This window comes from Cinclus cinclus, chromosome 11, assembly GCF_963662255.1.
Source record: "Cinclus cinclus chromosome 11, bCinCin1.1, whole genome shotgun sequence".
NCBI lineage: Eukaryota > Metazoa > Chordata > Aves > Passeriformes > Cinclidae > Cinclus > Cinclus cinclus.
The window spans coordinates 9,964,099-9,982,276 of record NC_085056.1 but is presented as its reverse complement, the minus strand read 5'-3'; positions in this window follow the sequence as shown (position 1 = coordinate 9,982,276).

The window sequence follows — 18,178 nt, the reverse complement described above, 5'->3', positions numbered from 1 at the left end:
AAATGTGATTATGTTAACCTTACCTGCAAGTTGCAGATGTTTCAGTTTTACTTAATCTTCACCTACCAGAGGTCTTTTTAAATTCAAAAAGGCAGTAATTTTGTTTTATATTTCATCTTTATAGGCTACCATAAAATATATCAGTCTTAATGATCCTGTTAATTGTCTTTGATTTTTAGCACCATTTTCACCAATTTCTTTTCAAAAGGATACATACGCTCTTTCAATGCAATCTTCTTACAAATATTTTTTATATAAAATCTGACCTGTAGCTGAAATAGTGCCACCCAGGAATCTGGGAAATTGGCTTCACACATACTAGCATTTCTAGAAAGAAAATACAAAGTAAATAGCACCCTAGAAACTTTCTCCAGAAGCAGGATTTGTAGATCCTACATTCTCCTAAAAACACTGGGTGAATTGGATTTTTTATGATTGAAAACCATCACGAAGGATTCTGATTTTTTTTCCTCTTATAATTCTCTCACCTCAGAAGGTAGTAACTTGGAATACAAACATTCTCTGCTGCTTAAACAGGACAGTGTCTCAACTGAACTTTTCCACAGGAAGAGTACAAAACAACCAAATTTATATTTTAGATGGCTAACATGGCTTTAGGTGAGCCAGAAAAGTGCTCAACTTGCCATTGCTCCCTCCTTTTACCTTATAAAATCTATCTCTTATTAAGCATGCATGGATTAACTGATCTCAGGTTAGTCCAAACTGGGAGTAACTCCTTTGATCTCAATTAATGTAAATGATGTGGGAAACCCACGTTCCTGTACGTCAGCATCCCACACTAACCAACCTCCTCCTTGGGTCCCTGTGGCAGCTCTGCAGACACCCCACACTGCACAGCTTTCACTTGAGGCTTATTAGGTTTCTAAATATCAATTATAAGAAAAGAAAGAAAAATACTAAAAAAAAAAAAAAAATTCCACATCCTGGGACTTTGCTTTTCCCAGGTACCAGGGATAGCAGACAGCACTTCTATGTGTTTTAACACAGCCCAGTTAGTCAAGAAGCCTTTCATAGGGAGATTCTCAGACAACTGAAGTAGCAGAGCTTGGTTCTCTCCTAAGGAAAAAAAAAGAAGTTTGACATGCTTGGGCATTAACTCTGTGTGGATCTCATTTGAACCACCTTTAGATCAAAGCACAGGTTTTTCCTGGTTATGCTTTAAAAAAAACCACTTACTTTCTAGTTTCAAAAGGAAAAGATCTGCTGACTTAGACATCAATAGCTAGCTTAAAACTCAGTGAATAGCACTATTAACTTTTTTATTTTTTATATTTTATTGGGCCACTTGTTCCATTCCCACATCCAAATGCTTGGAGCTCTCTGTAAGCAGCCAGAGGAGAGGAAATGCAGCAAAACCTTACCCATCTCAGAAACACCATCTCATTAAGACACTGCTGCTGTAAAAACTGACTTCGTGTGCCCTTATTCATTCAATTAGAACACAGTGCCAAATTTTTTATGTTCTCAGCTGGAAAAAGGGAATGGTCCTACCACAGTAAATGCTGCCTCTCTTTCCCCACTTAGTTTCCCTGGTCTCCTGATGGACCCTACTGATGTTAAAGTAGTGTACCTGCCAGGAGGATTAAGCCTAGACTGCCTACAATCTGTTTTACAAAACTAACGTGAGGTACAGTGAGGCAAAAGAAAACAATAATTACCTGACACATCAGTTTTCCTAACACAATTATTTACATTATTCTTAAATTAAAAAACAAAAAAACAAAAAAGGTAGGAAAATATTCTTCCTTTTTTAACTAACGCAGCCCCAATGTCTTTCTGAGCTTTCAAAGTATGTAATTTTTTTTGTAAATATGCCAAAGTCAAGGCCTGTACAGCATGTGATCTATAATAAACTTCAAAAGAACACCTTTGACATTTTAGATAACTTGCAAATGATGATGCAGAAAGATCTTTTGCCACTACAAAGAAAGAACAAAAGAACCAACATGAAAGAGAAATCAATAAACATATGGCAATTAATAAAACATTTTCTATGAATACCCTACAAAGAGTTTTACAACAGTATAAAAATCCAACAGTTGTTTCAATGTGGATTTAAAAAGTATCAGCTGTTATATTAAGATATTCTTTTTAAGCAACAAAATGTATGTAAAATAACGGATATGGATTTTGTTGTAAATCCATCAGTTGCAGTGTTATGGATCAACTGGGAATTTTTTTTTAAGGTGACCCAACACATTTTGTAATGAAATCATCCATTTTTCAAAGAATAAAAACAATACTTGGAATCAGAAGCATTTGTTTGTTGACGTATGGTTCAACTCAGCAAATTTGGCCAGTTTTAGTGGCTTAAAAAAAAATTCATGCCCTGATTTTTTTAAAAGACATCTATTGATTTTCTTTATAAGTAACATTACACTAACCATTAGGACGGGCATTACAATATCTTCATTGCAACCTATGAGCAATAATTTATCATCATCATAAAGACTGATCTACTTGCACATTGTTAACCTACCGTCTTCCTGTTCAGCAGGGAACAGTTCCAGTTCCATAAATATTGCCAATAAGCCTTGTAAAGTCTGAGCAACCCAGGAGATAGCTCACACTAGGACGTGTTCCCCATACTTAATTAAACACCCTGATGGTCTGTCCATTCTGGTCACCACAAAGATGTGGATCTATTCTGGTGGTTTGTTTGCATTCACATTTTCTAAGTCTTTATTATGGCAATGATATCTAAAGAAATGTTTTGAACTTCAGCATCAAGATATTAATCTTTTCACATTTTTGAGCCAGGCAGACAGTGAATTTTGCTGTCATCTAGGCAAAACTTGTGCCTAGGAGAGCCCAGAGAAATTCTGTTTCATGACATGGTTTTTAATGGGGTCTTCTACTAACACTAGAAAATAAATTGATGAAATAGCAAAAGAATGTGCATGCAGAAAATTCACAGTGCCATAAAGGAAAGGCTCTGCATTTCCTTGTGTAGTCCCTATATTCTGTGTGTGCAGGGATGGGAAGAGTTAATAATTTTATGTTTTATGGTTTGATTGGTTTCCTTCATTGTTTGCTATGCACAGGTTGCACAGGAGATGGGTGGCCTACATTACATGCTTAACATTTCTATTAAGGCCATTGTATATGATGTTCAAATTTTCAGAACAGAACAAAGCACCTATTTTGAGGATGTGATCAGAAGTAAAAAGCCAGAAGTACCCTGGTTAATGTAGCTCAGGTAAACCTGAATAAAGGTTTTTCTATACCCTGCACTGGGCTGAAGAGAAGCTGTTTTTCATAATTAGTGTTTTGAGACCTTCTCCTGAGTGAGAACTTAAAGGTGATCCATTTAACCTTCCAAGAAATAGTCCATTTAGCTCCTTTCAGATTTTTCAAGTGAGGCTTAGAGCACATTTAGCTTTCCACAACTTTGTCGTCTTTGCTCTTTGAGCACTGATGACTGGGGGAAGCCCAGCACAAGAAACAACACACACTATCAGCCCAAAACTCAGTTCTAAATCCTCATCTCAACGAGCCAGGCAGGATGAACAACGGCCCAAATAACTTTTGGAAAACTGACAAACTAATCATGCATATAATTGCTTCTTGACTTCTGCTCCTGCTGTGGCAGGACTTAATAATAACCTCAAAGGTTGGTGTTGGAACACACACATCATTTAAAAGACTCCAGGATGACATGCTGCAATATTATTAATTCTTGCAGGCCTGCTCTCCAGCATTTCCAAAAGATTCAAAAGAAAATGGCTTAAAAAGCCAGTTAAGAGGAAGCGTGTGTCAGGTTAGCTTTGCTAATTAGAACTTGAGGCTCATTGTAACACAGCTACGAACTTGTTTGATAGCTCCTTGAAGGCAGATGATTCAAATAAACATGTGAGCCAGTTTCTATAACTGCTTTCATGTCAAATTACTGAGCAGTCCTCTCAAATAGGAGCCATGAATGGAAAGCATCTATATTTTGGTTAATTTTGATAATTAAAGACAAATTGAGAATTAAAGACTATGAATTCAAAAAGACTATTCTTCCACATACTGTTTGAAAAAGGAACTGGTACTTCGCATCATATCAGGAGTCTGCTCCAAAGCACTGAAGTCAATGGGAAGTGTCTTTCCACCAGACAGTGTTTTGGATAAAGCCAAATAAGAAAATTATTTGTATGGAAAATGCTTCAGATCTCTAGAATGATTCAGTGCTCAGAAAACCAAGCACACTTATTAAATATAGGCCACAAGATAAACTGTTTCATTAGTCTCAACTGGAAGAGATTATCTGGCAATCCCCCTGCTGACAAGACTCTTTCAGGTTCATTATCATAAAATATTTCCTATTTTAATAAAAGATCAGTATTATACACTTTGGTGTTGTTAGACAATTTTCGTATCAGTAATTAAGTTTTAACAGCTTACATAAAAAAAAAAATGGACAACTTGAAAAATTTGTACATACGCCCTCCCCAGTCAAGTTTTGGAAAAGCCAAAATTCCCAATGAAGTCGAGTAAAATGAAGTTAGTGGTATGATCCCACAGGCAAATAAAGGGAAAAAAAAAAGAAGCATATTTAAGAAATGTTAAAATAAATTACTATTGAAAATAAAGATCGGACAGTTTCAAGCTGACTTATTCTCATTTTAGCATTCATCTGAATGAAGAATAAGGTTTAAACAAGAGCTATGTACCTCCCCAGAAGTAATATGCTTTGCTTTGAAAACCAAAATGCCTGGCTTGACATTAAATCACTTTTTAAATTCTGGAAAGAACCCCTCCTTGTGGGTCATGGAAGCCTGTGGGGTTTTGTCCAGGCTCAGGCAACTCTGTGCAGCCTGCTCACTACAGAAAACTGAACTAGAGGAGTTAACAGCACCAGTGTTTCCCAAGAAGAATAAACATACCTGCCAAAATTAAATAATACTATTTTCAAAGTAGTAAAAAACTAGACAGCCTTAGCTGGCAGAGAATTATTTGGTTTCCTTACTTTATTTTATTTATTCTTCACTCCTATATCTTAGTTCAGAGCTTTCAGCATTACTTACAGCTACCAGATTAAGTGAGAATTTATCACAATTATCCAACTCCCTGCTCTTTGCAGTGAAGCAGGTAGCCAGGAAAGCTTTACATGAAAAAAATCATCAAAGAATTCTTGACTTGATTTAGGAACAGAATCTAATCACAGATATTGGCTAAGTTAGCACTCTGAAACCCTTTCATTTATTAAGATGCATATAATTGGAGAGTTCACTATGGCAAACACTGGGCTTTGGGGACTACTACAGATGCAGTGTTTGGTGTATTCTGAGGGTTATGGCACCTCTGCCAACCTCGGTGCCAGGGGCATGGCCTTTGCCCTTCCTAGGATAGTCAGAACCAAGCACCATTCCAAAAACCAAGGGGCAATTCCAAAAGCTGTAGTCATCCAACTGGTTCTCAGATTTCAAACATACCGAAGAGCACTGGTTCAGAAAAAAGAAGCTAATACTATAACATTTTCTCCCTTCTAGAAAGTGCTCTAGTTCTTAAGAACAAATTAATTTTCTGTCTGAAATTCAGTTTAAGCAAGTTATTAAGCATAAAGCAGACCTTCTTTGCTTTTCAAGGCATGCATTAACTTCTTTTCTGAATTAAACATCAATAAAAAGGCATGTCATTAGTGTTTATTCTGAATGGTATTTTTTAATATAATTTCATCAACTCTCAAGTACATCCAAATTCTAATATGATTTCCATCTCTCTGTCATGTTAATTTCTCCAGTGCAGGCCATCTAAGCCATTATATAACAGAATTATCAATAATATTCTAATATCTACTTCACAACTCTTTAATTGATAGTACTCACTAGACCACATTATGCAGGTGCTCACCTTTCTTTTCCTGAACGATAAAACAAAACATTTTAAAACAAGTTTCATTTGTTCTTTATCAGAGAGTTCCTGTTCAGCATAACCAAGTCTTACATTGCTGGCACCTTCTCTGCATAATACACCAAAGACAGAAAATATCCTGAACCAGATTTCCCATCCTTGGGCACTGGCACATGCTGTTTCTCATCTGCACTTGCACTGTGTGGCAGCTACACTAGTAAAGCAGCTCTGCTCCTTATCAGGACACACATTTATGGGAAAATCTCACAGGCAGAGACACAAGAAGAGCTGGTGCTTGGGAAAGTGAGAACATTTGCTTTCAGTAACTGGAATATACAAACATCTGACCCGTCAGGGGGAGTCCAGCACACTCATACAGGGGCCTTCAGCAGGATTAGCTGTGCCTTCTCTTGAATTTGGTCCTTGTCCCCTTTTCCTTGTCACTGCACTGTCTTAGAAATGTCAAGTCATGGGAGAGGTTCCCACAAGTAGGTTTGTTCATAAATTTGGTCTTCAAGAAGTCAGGAATAAAGGAGAGGTGTTTTTCTATCATTTCTGGAAGCACTAGGCTCGGCAGCATGTATTTCCATCCTTCATGACACCATACCACTATTTAGAAAGAAGGTGTCACTACCATGTAAAAGATGTGCAGATATGGTGCTTAGGAACATGTTTAGTGGTGGACTTGGAAGCTCTGGGTTAATGATCTTAGAAGTTTTTTCCCCACTCTAAATGTTTCTTTGTTGTCAATACAATCAAAGAATGTTATTCTCTGGCGTCAATGTCAGCAGGATCTGACCATATATATTTTCTTCTTCTCTACAGGTGTATCAGCACAGTAAGCTAGAAAATCTGCTAGGAAAAACATTAAATAAAAAACCGTCAAAAACCAAAAAAACAAACCAGCAAAAAAGCAGAAAAAAAAACCCACAAAAAAAAACCCTCAAAGGAAAATAAATAGTTTTATTGATATTGTTTCCTCTGTAAGCCATGGACATTATTTATGTTCAGATAACCTATATGGTATAGATCAGTGACAAAACCCCACAATCTGAATTCTGTTTTTTGTTCTTTGTATTTGAAGAGCAGCTTTAATTCTTTTTTTTTTCCTATTTCAGCTAAGTCAGATGCCTAAAATTATCAAAATACACTATTCCCAGCATTTTCATTAGCAAATCTTCAGCTTCCAGCTTGCTTTTCTGATTAAAATAAGCTCTTAGAAAGTTTTAATTCACTAAATTAAAGAAAATATTTGAGATCTTGACATTCTTATGACAATTTTTTTCTGAGATCTATTTTTTCCCCCTTAATTGCTAACATACTAATGTTGGAAAATGATATTTCACAGGAACATTACTTCTGAAGTTACTTATTAATGCCAGGATTTTCCCATAGCACTAAACCTAGGTTGCAGTTGTCTCCTTCTTCTTAGTTCTGGCATGACTTTGACCGGTTGAATCCCCAAATATGTATCAGTAATCAAAAGGTATATTTCAGTACAGGAGAACCTGTTTGGAAGAATTCTTCTCATTTCTTCTCCGCTTGTTTTATCTTTGCTTGAGATGTGAATAATTCATAGGCCTCTGTCTGCTTTACAGTCAAACGCATTCTGTCCACCCAAGACTGTTCGACTTTGTGATTTATTATTTAATAATTTGCAGGTCTGCGCTGTTGTAAGGTGAGCATTGTGACTGCTTGCAGAACTGTTACAATCTGGTCTAGTTAGCTGTCCTTTCTTTCCTTCTCTCCAAACAGCAGCAGTTATTGATTTTTTTTACAAACCTCTGCCATGTAATCCCACAGCTGCTGATCTCAAAGCTGTTACTATAAAGTAAAAGTTGGCCCTTCTTCTTGAAAACAAGAAGTCATGTTTTGATTCACTTTTTCTTTCTTTTTTTTTCTTTTTTTTTCTTTTTTTTTTTATCAATTGTTTCTTTTTTCTCCTTCTTTGTACCTTAGTCAATGACAATACTCAGGAAGCGCCACTAGCTTCTCTTAAGGATAAAAATGAAAAATGAAAGCCCTTGTGGGAAATACATGCTGATCCTTTCATTACACCTGCAAAAAATGCCTGTCTGAAACTTTTCAACCTTTGAAACTTTTCCAAAGGAAGTTGAGCTATTTCATCTATTATCTTGGCAACAATTACACATAGTGTTGTCTCTCAATAATACAATATTTGTGTTTAAATCCCACTGCAAGTTATCAGTCACACATAATGGTGAAAAGAACTACTCCAAAAAACACAGTGGCTCCTAATTCTTAAAGATTTACTATGCTGCCAAACTCAGTGATACTAATCAGTGTGCAATTAGGGCCTGATCGATTGGCTTCAACTGACTTTGGATCAGGACTGTAACAGGCACTGAGGGCACAGCCACAGCAATTGTAGCCCCTAGTGTATTAACTTCTACACAGCCTATTTTCTACCTGCCAATTAATTAGAGGATTTGCAGCCTTTGAAGACTAAAGCATTGTGGGACAAAACCTGAATTGTTTCTCTTTTGCTACTGTGCATGCTCAATAAAACTTCTGTGGAAATATTCCTATACTGTCTTCTTCCTCTAAACCATGCCTTAATTAAAATTGCATTAAAGCATTTAAGTTTATATGTAAACTGTAAGATAAAATTTTCTGGGCCAATGTGTGCACTTCAATAGTGTGTGCCTTCAGCTCAGCACAAGACTTAGTGCAAACAAACTGGTGGGCTCATCCTACACTGAGAGGGAAACCCACTATCCTGAGGGAGAGTGAAGCTGGTCGTTCTCTGACTAGATCCCCCAAGACTTGTACAGAGGATTCAGGACCAGAATTCCTGCATATTTATCATAGGCATTTGAAGGTATTCAATTCAAGTGCAACTTGAGTTTCATCCAGAATTACCCTAAACTGAATCTCTTATCCCTAACTACAGTGTTTTACCACTCCACCACCTCACACTCTTCGGTTTCTATTTTGGCTATAATGGCTTATCTTTGGCAGTGATTCATCTTCTTCTTGGTAGAAAGGGTTTGTACAAACATGAAGTCTCACAAAATTTTCAGCTAATAGACAGATTTGACTCAGGCACATACCTCAATTCAGATAAGTCAAGATAGGCTCATAAATAGAAAATCCCTTACTCTTGGTATATTTTAGGTTTAGATCCTGTAAGACATGCCATAGTTTTACATATATTTTGCTTGGCTATGAATGCAAAGAACTAAAAATAAACTCCAATCTACAGAGAGTTGTTGCAACAACGAGGGAACCTTCCCAGAGTAGAGCTGGGTTGCTGCCTTGTGTGCTACCTGAGGTTTCTGAATTTCTTTTACTATCAGCTCTGGAGGCATACTGGAGGAAGAAAATATACATCTCTGCAAAGGGAACCTCTGCTGAGAGGAAGAATTTATTTCCCTTTTCTACTTATTCTTGTCTTCCATTATTTATTCAAGACAGAGAGTAAAAACCATAGGATTTTGGCAATGCCTAATGTTTTACATTAATAGTATTGGAAAATATTTGTGACAGCAGATACTCAAATTGTGAGAATACTTGCATTCTACATGTTGCTACTCTAATACATCGATTTATTTATTTATTTATTTTAGAAAAAGAGATATCGGAACAAAATATTGCAATAATATAGCAAACTTGTATTATGTATTATCCACCTCTTCCAGCTGAAGAAGAGATGGATAATTTGATTGTATTCCAAAGTAAAGCCCTGAAAGATGCACACCTTCTTCCTTTGAACATGAAAACTGCACACAATTAGCAGTATTTTCTCCAGCACTCGGGAAATCTGACAGATTTACCTGCTTAAACTATAGATTGTCTTTCACTCTCGCCCACCACCCTTCAACCCCAGCCCACCCGCTAGATTTTACACCTGGGAAAACCACTACTCAGGAGCTCTTTCCTTTAGACCTCCTAGTTTGAAAGGTCTAATAGCCCAGATAAAGAAGAGTGCTTAAACTTGCATAATACCTTTAATGACTCCCTGGGGAAAGAGCTGCACAATTTATTTAACTCTTTGTACATAGACTTTCATCCTGGGTGCTTATATGTTAAGGACCTCTAATGTGCAAGCCATTAGCACCTTTCACCATAATCTCCTCCCAATGTCCATTTAGATTACAGTAATGGCCACTAGTAATGTAGAGTAATGGCCACCAGCAATGATATCATCATAATGACTTCACTGAACTTACTCCACAAACCTCCTTATGCATGGTAATCACATACCCTTGCACATGGTGCCTTAATGCAACAAAGCATGCAACTCGTCCAGATACTCCAGTGCCCACCTTTCAAAGATATGGACCTTCACTGTAATATGGCTACCCCCACTTTTTTTATCTTGTCATCAGAAAAGCTTACCCTCTACTTTGAGGCCAAAAGGCAAAAGTAAGCAAATAAAAAATTCAAGTACCTAGTGGTTTTAATTTGTTTATTTGGTTGATTTTTTCAGACAGGAAATACAGCACTGTGAAACATTAGGGATAGTTTTGATGACAAAATAGCACTACTGAAAAGGAAGAATCTCTGGAGAAGAAGACCTGAGCAGTAGGCTGATGACATTAGCAGTTATCTTGCCTCTCTATACAACATATAAAAGCATACTGTAGACAGCATGTTTCTCACATGCACAAATAAACTCACTGATTGAGATATATAAGAATTGCCCATTATGCCCTTTTTCAATGACTTTGGTCCATAAATTTACATTGTACCTTGATGATATCAATGCTGATAAATAATTTTTCACGTGAAGAGCCAGCTAACCAATGTTCAGTATCATGTGTTTCTCCCCGTTTTTTTCCCCACATACACCTTAACTTTGGAAAATTCCAAGCAGAGTTTGATCTTTGCAGGGCTTTTTGTCCTTAACAGTGTAGAGGGGAAACAGTCAACTCTAACACCACCAACCACCAATTTCAATATTCTTTTACAGAAATGGGGACAGAGACATTTATACAAAGTATTCAAGCATATGCCTTCATGTAAGAATATTGACTATTTACTGCAGAGAAACAGGTGTTTACTTTAAACATGGACCCTCCTGAGATGCTGAGTGCTCTGAAGGCTGTATGTCTTCTCCGTTTTGTATGCCATGAGACAAGACCCCAGAAAAAAGGTCATTTCTGACAGTTTCACTCCCAGCATAATTTCACTTTATTACACAAGAACAGTCTGTGTGTGGATTGCCATCGGAATATACAGGAATGGGGTATCGTAGGCTATTAGGCATCTTTGGAACTTAATCAGCCTACACAGAAATAAACAGTTTAAAATGAAGTGAGCTACAGATGGGAGGGGGGTTTTCCCCTCTTTCTCTTCTCTTCATCGTTAGGTCTGGCAGGTAAATCCCAGCCCTTGGTAGGGTAGCAGCTTGTCTGCTACTGATCACTGAGAGTTAGATGAATAATTAATAATATAAATAAATAACTGATTATTAAACAAGTAAATGTTTTCTTCTGTAACTGATAATGCAAACCATTTCTAGGTTATATTCTGCTTTCCAGTGGAAACTTCCAAATGTTACTTTCAATACAGACAAAAGCACCTCAGCTAGTTCTTTCATACGGAATGGTAAATTATGTTATTGCTTTTGTACACTATTCCCAATGCTTATTGCATATTCACTTGTATACATCTAGTGCAACATTATTATCTTGTTTTGATTTTCTTTCTTCCTCCACCCATACCCCCCTAACCTCCTGTCAACAGTTGGGGAAGCTGCTAATGCTGTATTGTATATTCATTATCCTAGCTTTTTCTTTACAAATATCATTATAACATCCTGCATTTGTAAAGTAAATAATTAAACGTTCTAGAAAGTCTTATAGGACACAGTAATCTAACAGATGAAAGACATCAGAAATGTGAAAATCAAATGGAAGTACATGTAATATGTATCTTTTAAAAGAGTTTTCATAAAATAGGGTTAATGTGTTAATCAACCATATTTAAAATGCTAATTAATCACTGACTTGCAGTCTATTCATAAATAATTGAATGTCCTATTTATGCAGAATTTCTTATGCTTGGTAACGTGTGGCATTCATTCTGGTCTTGCAGAATGCAGCAAGCATTAACACTCATTGAACTCTTCCAGCTCTGTATTTGGTTAGTGCAGCCTCCACTGCCCACCGGGTACATTTCCTACTCATATTCCTGCAATTAACCTAATCTGTCCCATCACTACCTATATCACAAGGATGGAAAAATACAAAGAGCTGCATTAACCATGACATTTCACCAGTACCCCAAATATGGAAGTGAGAGGTACAGAAAGTGTATTTTGGGGGTGAATCAAGCCAGTTGTGGATATTCTGTTTTTCCTTCCTCTCCCTCTTTTAAAGGCATCTCCCCCTTTCTCTTTTGAAGGCCAGTCATGGCCTTCCCCTAGACGTGGGGAAGCAGTCCAACAGCACTAAATTTAGAATGGTTTCTATCGTTACAATACACATTTCCTCCTTCTCTAATGACTCCTTCTCAGTGAATATCTCTTCTTGTTTACACCCACAAACAAAAATACTGACTGCAATGGGAGATCTACATGTGTGTAATGGTGAAAGCAGTGCTGGCAAACACAGCATCTTCAGTTTCTAGCAAAACCCAAACTCCTTTTGTGAGGATGAAAGGGATGATCCCTGACAAAGAATGTGAGACTCTCACGGAACTAGTTGAAAATATCTCTATGAAAATACATGTCAAGGCATTAACTCTTCATGCTTTTGGTGAAATTCACCAATGCAGATTGTTTTAAAGCTTCGCAATTACTTAAAATGAGTGTATATATATTTCTGAAAGAAAAGAGAAAAGCAGTCAGGGGACAATATAAATTTTCATGCTAATAAAATGCTAACTTGTAAAACAGAATTGCAGTAGCACAAGAATTCTCTGAATTCTCAACGCATGTCCTAAGTGGGAGATGTTTTTTTTGTTTCTGGTTCCTCTCTATTTTGGTATGAAGAAGTAAATTAGACCTTGCCTAATGTGATTTAGTGGACAGCCTGGCAATGTAACTTGTCATTAAAGAATGAGAAAAAGAAGAAGAATAGATCCTTCCTTCTAATCCTTCTTGACAGCCTAACAGAATACCAATTTACCATTTGATGAAGGCTTCAGGATGTTATGAAACCTCTACAGGGACTTCAGAGTTCTGTACAGAAAGGAATGAGGATGAGAAACAGCCAAAGTTGTTGGGGGGAAAATGCCTCTGGAACAGGAGCTGCTCTATAAATGGCTGGTTGAAAGCCAGTTGGCATCCTTTAAAATTTGGACACTCCAACTAATCCAGTGGAGACGAAAGGAGCTGGTGGACCTTGTGGAGAATCATTCAGCATTAAAAAAGAAGAGGACTGCTTCAAGCAGTTCCAAAGAAAGACTGGGCTGATGATTGCCTGTCACAGGCTTAGAAATACTTGATGTAGTTGGCCATGTTTCCATGGTACAGCAGTGTGATTATCACCGCCGAGTGGTACATCTTTGCCTTTAAGGCCCTCTTAAAAAAACCCCAAAAAAACCTCCATAATCCAAACACGACTCCAAAACAGGCAAACACTTCTTATTTTCCTGCTGGGTAGGTAGTTCCTGCACAGCTAAAGCTGACAAGGAGCAATTCTAAATTCAGTAACTGTCTTTCTCCCCAGGGAACAGCCACTGGGCTACTGTAAGCAAGTAAATACGGGTCTAGAAGAAAGCTAGTTCTGAAATTTTTGCTTTTATCATGTTACCCAAGAAATACTGATTGACACGAAAGTGGAAATCCAGCATCCAAATCCTTTGGAGCTCTCACTTTGGAGGAGCTCTGTGGCAGTACCCAATTTACTATTCCATTCTTATTTCTAAGGAAAAAGGCACCTATTTTTGAAATGCAACTTATTGCCAGTTCTCTTTTAAAGGTATTTTTCAACAGTCTTCTTCCCTCAAGAGCACAATTTGAGAAATTGAACTTAATGAGTGCTGTTCATAACCCAGCAATATGTTATTTTCATCAACATGGTAAATTGGTTTGAGATCCAGATTACTCTTTTCTGGCAGCCCTGTAATTCAAAAAGTAGTGACAGTGCAAGACACGTCAATTCTAGTGGAAATGATCCTTAGTCAATACAGAGGTTTTGGCAGTGGTGAGAAACGCAAGGTTCTACAACTGTTACGCCTTTTGCCAATCATGCATGATGTGGTTAATATGTTGATGCTATCTCTCTCTAACATATTGAGTTTGTGTTTGCGTCTATCCACTTCCCTCTACTGGACAAAATCAGAGCTGTTCAAGTGTTTATGATATCTTGTCGTTATAAGTGGTTGGCCCAAGAGAGGGATATGTGCCCTGTGACAATGAGCAACTACTAATGGAGATTCTCCTTTAGCTCAAGTGATAGAAGCTTGTGCTGTTGGAGCAGAAGGTCACGAGTGCAATTCTTCCTGTTAAGTTATGCTATTAAGCTGATAACCACAATGGATGCATGCCAGTAGTGAGCAGATACACCTCCCTTTGTGTTCTGGGTTAGTGCTGTTCAACCTCCCACAAACTGCTGCCTTTTCTCTTGCCTCCAAGATCCTTTTTCAATCACAGATGAAAGGAAGAAAAAGGAAGAGAGAAAAGGCTGAGAGAAGCTCACTCAAAAAACTCAGAGTACATGTTCTTGTGCTGGTGGGTCAGCACAGCTTCCTACTCTAGAGAAAATGGCCCAGTTATGCCAGAAATGCCGAGTGTTACTCTAGATATTTGGGCGTTTGCTTGTTCCAGAATAGTGAAGAAACCCAGACCATTCTCTGTATCAGCTCAGAGGAGCCTACAATGTTGTTAGATGCAGCTTCAAAAGAGACTTTCCTGTCTTTCTATCCAAACCACAGCATCTGTGACAACCACCTCCCTGAAAGTCAGTGCTAAGGACTGAAGATGCACACTGGTATTGTTACCATGCCTTTGTTCTCTTTCTCTAACTTGTTTTATCTCCCAAGCTCATTTCACTCTCTGTTCCAGCCAGGATATAGGATGGAAGTAAAAATTTCCTTCCTTTGTGATCTTTGGTACTAAGAACCTATCACATTGTTTTCCAAGTACTGGAGTGGTTGCATAAAGTATTTCAGTCCCAACTCATTTCTATTTCAACGTCATACTTTAATCTGGAATGTCAGGTAGAACATGAAACAATATTAATCTATGCTACATAAATAATTTCCTTCAATTATCAGGAAAGAGCAGCAAGACATGAATTTTCAAGTTGATTGAGTTTTAATCTCTAAGTGTAAAAATTAATAATTTAGGCAGGTGAGGGTTTTTTTCTTTAATTTTGTTTGGTTTGTTTTTCTTAACAGAAAGTTAAAGGTTTGATTTCCTACTAGAGAAAGAAAAAAAAAAAGATAATTTGGATCCAAAGGTCAGGTTACATTCATAGGTTGGAAATGTGACAATTATGAAATTATTCACAGAAGAAAATACTTAGAATTCAATGCAAGACACCCAGATTCTTCACAAGGCACAAGAGATTGACAATCTATTATGAATGCCTCACATCACAGATAAATATTTCAATGCAAATAAATAAAGGATGCTGAGTGTTTCTCTTCTGAATGACTTTTCACAGCTCACTGAACACAATAGTTCTGGGACTCCTCTATGTCCCAGACTCGTGTCCAAACTTTGGCATCCCCAAAGGCTTCCTGTGCTGAGCACAACCAGGTTACACAGTGATTTCAATTTGGAGTTACAAAGAAGCAATTAATAAGTTTCCCCCTTACAGAATGTAAAAAAACATTCTTTGGTGCATTAGGACAATCATGGACATTGTGAAACTGGTCTGGTTTTGTTTTGTGCTCCCTTGTAATTACTACAAAATGTACCAGTCTTGTCAAACCTAATGACTTTTCTTTCTTGGTGCAAGGGATTAAAAAAAAGAGAAAAGACTATGATGTCTCTAAGCATATGGCTGGTTTACTCTGCAGATGGAGGCAAGACTAAACTAAGATGTACGTCTGGTGAATTGTGCTCAAATAAAGCTTTTCTTTTACAGGTTTCTTACCTGTCACTGTGATTATTCTTCTTGATCTGTGTTGTATGCCAAAACCCCAAAAGAGTAAAAGTATTCTATGCCAAGACTGTTTTTTAGCTATTTTCAAGCAAATGTTTTAAAGGGATACTTTCAGAAGAAAGGCTTTTCATTTTTTAAAACAGGGACCTGCTTAACTGTTTTCATCTGTTAAAAGTAATTGTATTATTTTAACCACTGGCAGGAAATTCCATGCTGTGTATTGCTTCATATGAAGCCATTTGTAACTTTACAGCTTTTTAATTTTGCAACAGCTGTATAGAAAAGGAAAATTACCATGTAGAATTACATCACTCATGGCTGCTTCTCCATTAAAACAATATAACTAAAAAATGTTTGCATGATCACAATAAATGCCGAAAAATACTTTTGAGTGAACAGAGAGAAAGATCTTCAGGACTTGCAAAGGTACCAAGCTGGTCTAGAAGGTTTTCCATTTAAGACTTTAGCAAGTGAGAGCTCATCAGTTACTCATTTGAACTTTAATAAAACTTAATCCTTTAAAAGGAGGGGAAAGCTAAACTCAAGAAACTTGGTGTTCCTCTGATTATAACTGTAAAGAAATATCTGTAAGGAGCTTTTGCTTTCAGGTATTAATTAATATGGGAGTGAAACATTCACAGTGAATGCTGGATTATAAATAAAATTCCTATTTCCATAGTCAGGTTATGGACGCATTCTAAAATTTTTAAAAGCAACTATTCCTTCACATTTATTCTGCAGCCCAAAGACCTACCCTTGATATAAGCCTGATGTTCACAGAATGAAGATTATGCACTAAATAAAGACCACACTTCTTACAAGCATCCACTGCCTGGGGTATCACTATATCATTGGTCTCTTCTGAAAACACTGAGTACTAAAGACACATCAAAGAACATTTTTGATCAACTGATAATCTGGAGAGTACTTTGCTGCTCATATACTTTCTGAATCATGACTGGTGCTATCTAGGCTGTGAAACAAGAGTAGAAAGAAGAAAGGGACATTTGTTGCCCTGAAAAACAAGAAGATTGTATCCAGATGGACAATATTTATAATACATTTAGAGACTTGAAATGGGCAGCAAATAAAAAAACATGTTCATAAAATATTGCTATGTGAAATATATAAAATAGATGAACACTAGAATGTAAGCAAAAAATGCAGACATACCTGCACATGCACACTAGTGGTAGAGAATGACATGTTCATGTGTCCAGTCTATCAGCTTTGAGATACTTTCAAGTACAATTTGAATGCAGAAATATCTATGAAATACCACAGATAACTTTCTAAGTTCCTACAGAAAGGTACCTCATAGAACTATGTTTCTGCCCAAGTTCAAAATTTTCATAAAATGGGTTTTGCCATTTATGGAATTATTTTGCAACCAGACTTCCTCATTTCCATACTTTTTTCTGCAAAAACACTTTTTCCATGGAAAGGTGCACTTTCACTGTCACTTCTCTGGACCAAAGGCATTAGTAGGACCTGCTGGACCACTTATTTTCATGAAATAGTAATAATATTACAGCCTTTGCTTTTCTACCAAATGTAGCCAGCAGAGTGGTTCAAAAAGTCATTGAAAACATACAGATAAAAATTTATATTGTTTCCTAGGGAAATCAGATTTAAAAGAAAAATCATGTACCTCCTTGGATTTGTCATCTGAATTCACCTGAAAGAAAATTTTGCAGTGGCCTTCAAACCCCATTGCACAGCAAAGACCAGCCCAGAGCATGAGTTACATTGGCTTACATTTAGGTCTCAAACACAGGCTCTGCTCCACAAAATCCACATAGGCAGTTTCCAGTGCATGAGTAGTGAGACAGAAGTTTCTTGTTTCTTCCATGTTCTGTACATGGATCAAGCAACTAGGAATTATTATCCTTAAGTACAGGAATACACGTAGAGAAACTGCTGAGATGCCTTTCTGTGTATCACAAATATTGTGTTACTGATTCACTACTTTCCTACCCAACTCTCCTTATAGGCACAAAATTAATATATAGACGTGGCATTTATACGTCACAGATATCATCCTTCAGGATTCTGCTCTGCTCATATGGCAGGTCAAATTCAATCATCAGACATAAGAGTTACATTCCTACTTGATCCCTTCACCTTAATCCAAAAAATATACATTTGAAATCAATTCTCCCTGTTCAACATCACAGGAAATTACATATATCTCAGAACCGATTGAGGTATCAGTTGACTCAAATTACATTTTCTAATGCACTGAAATACTTGTTTTGGTAATGACACTGAGGAATAAGGGAAAATAAGATATAAAC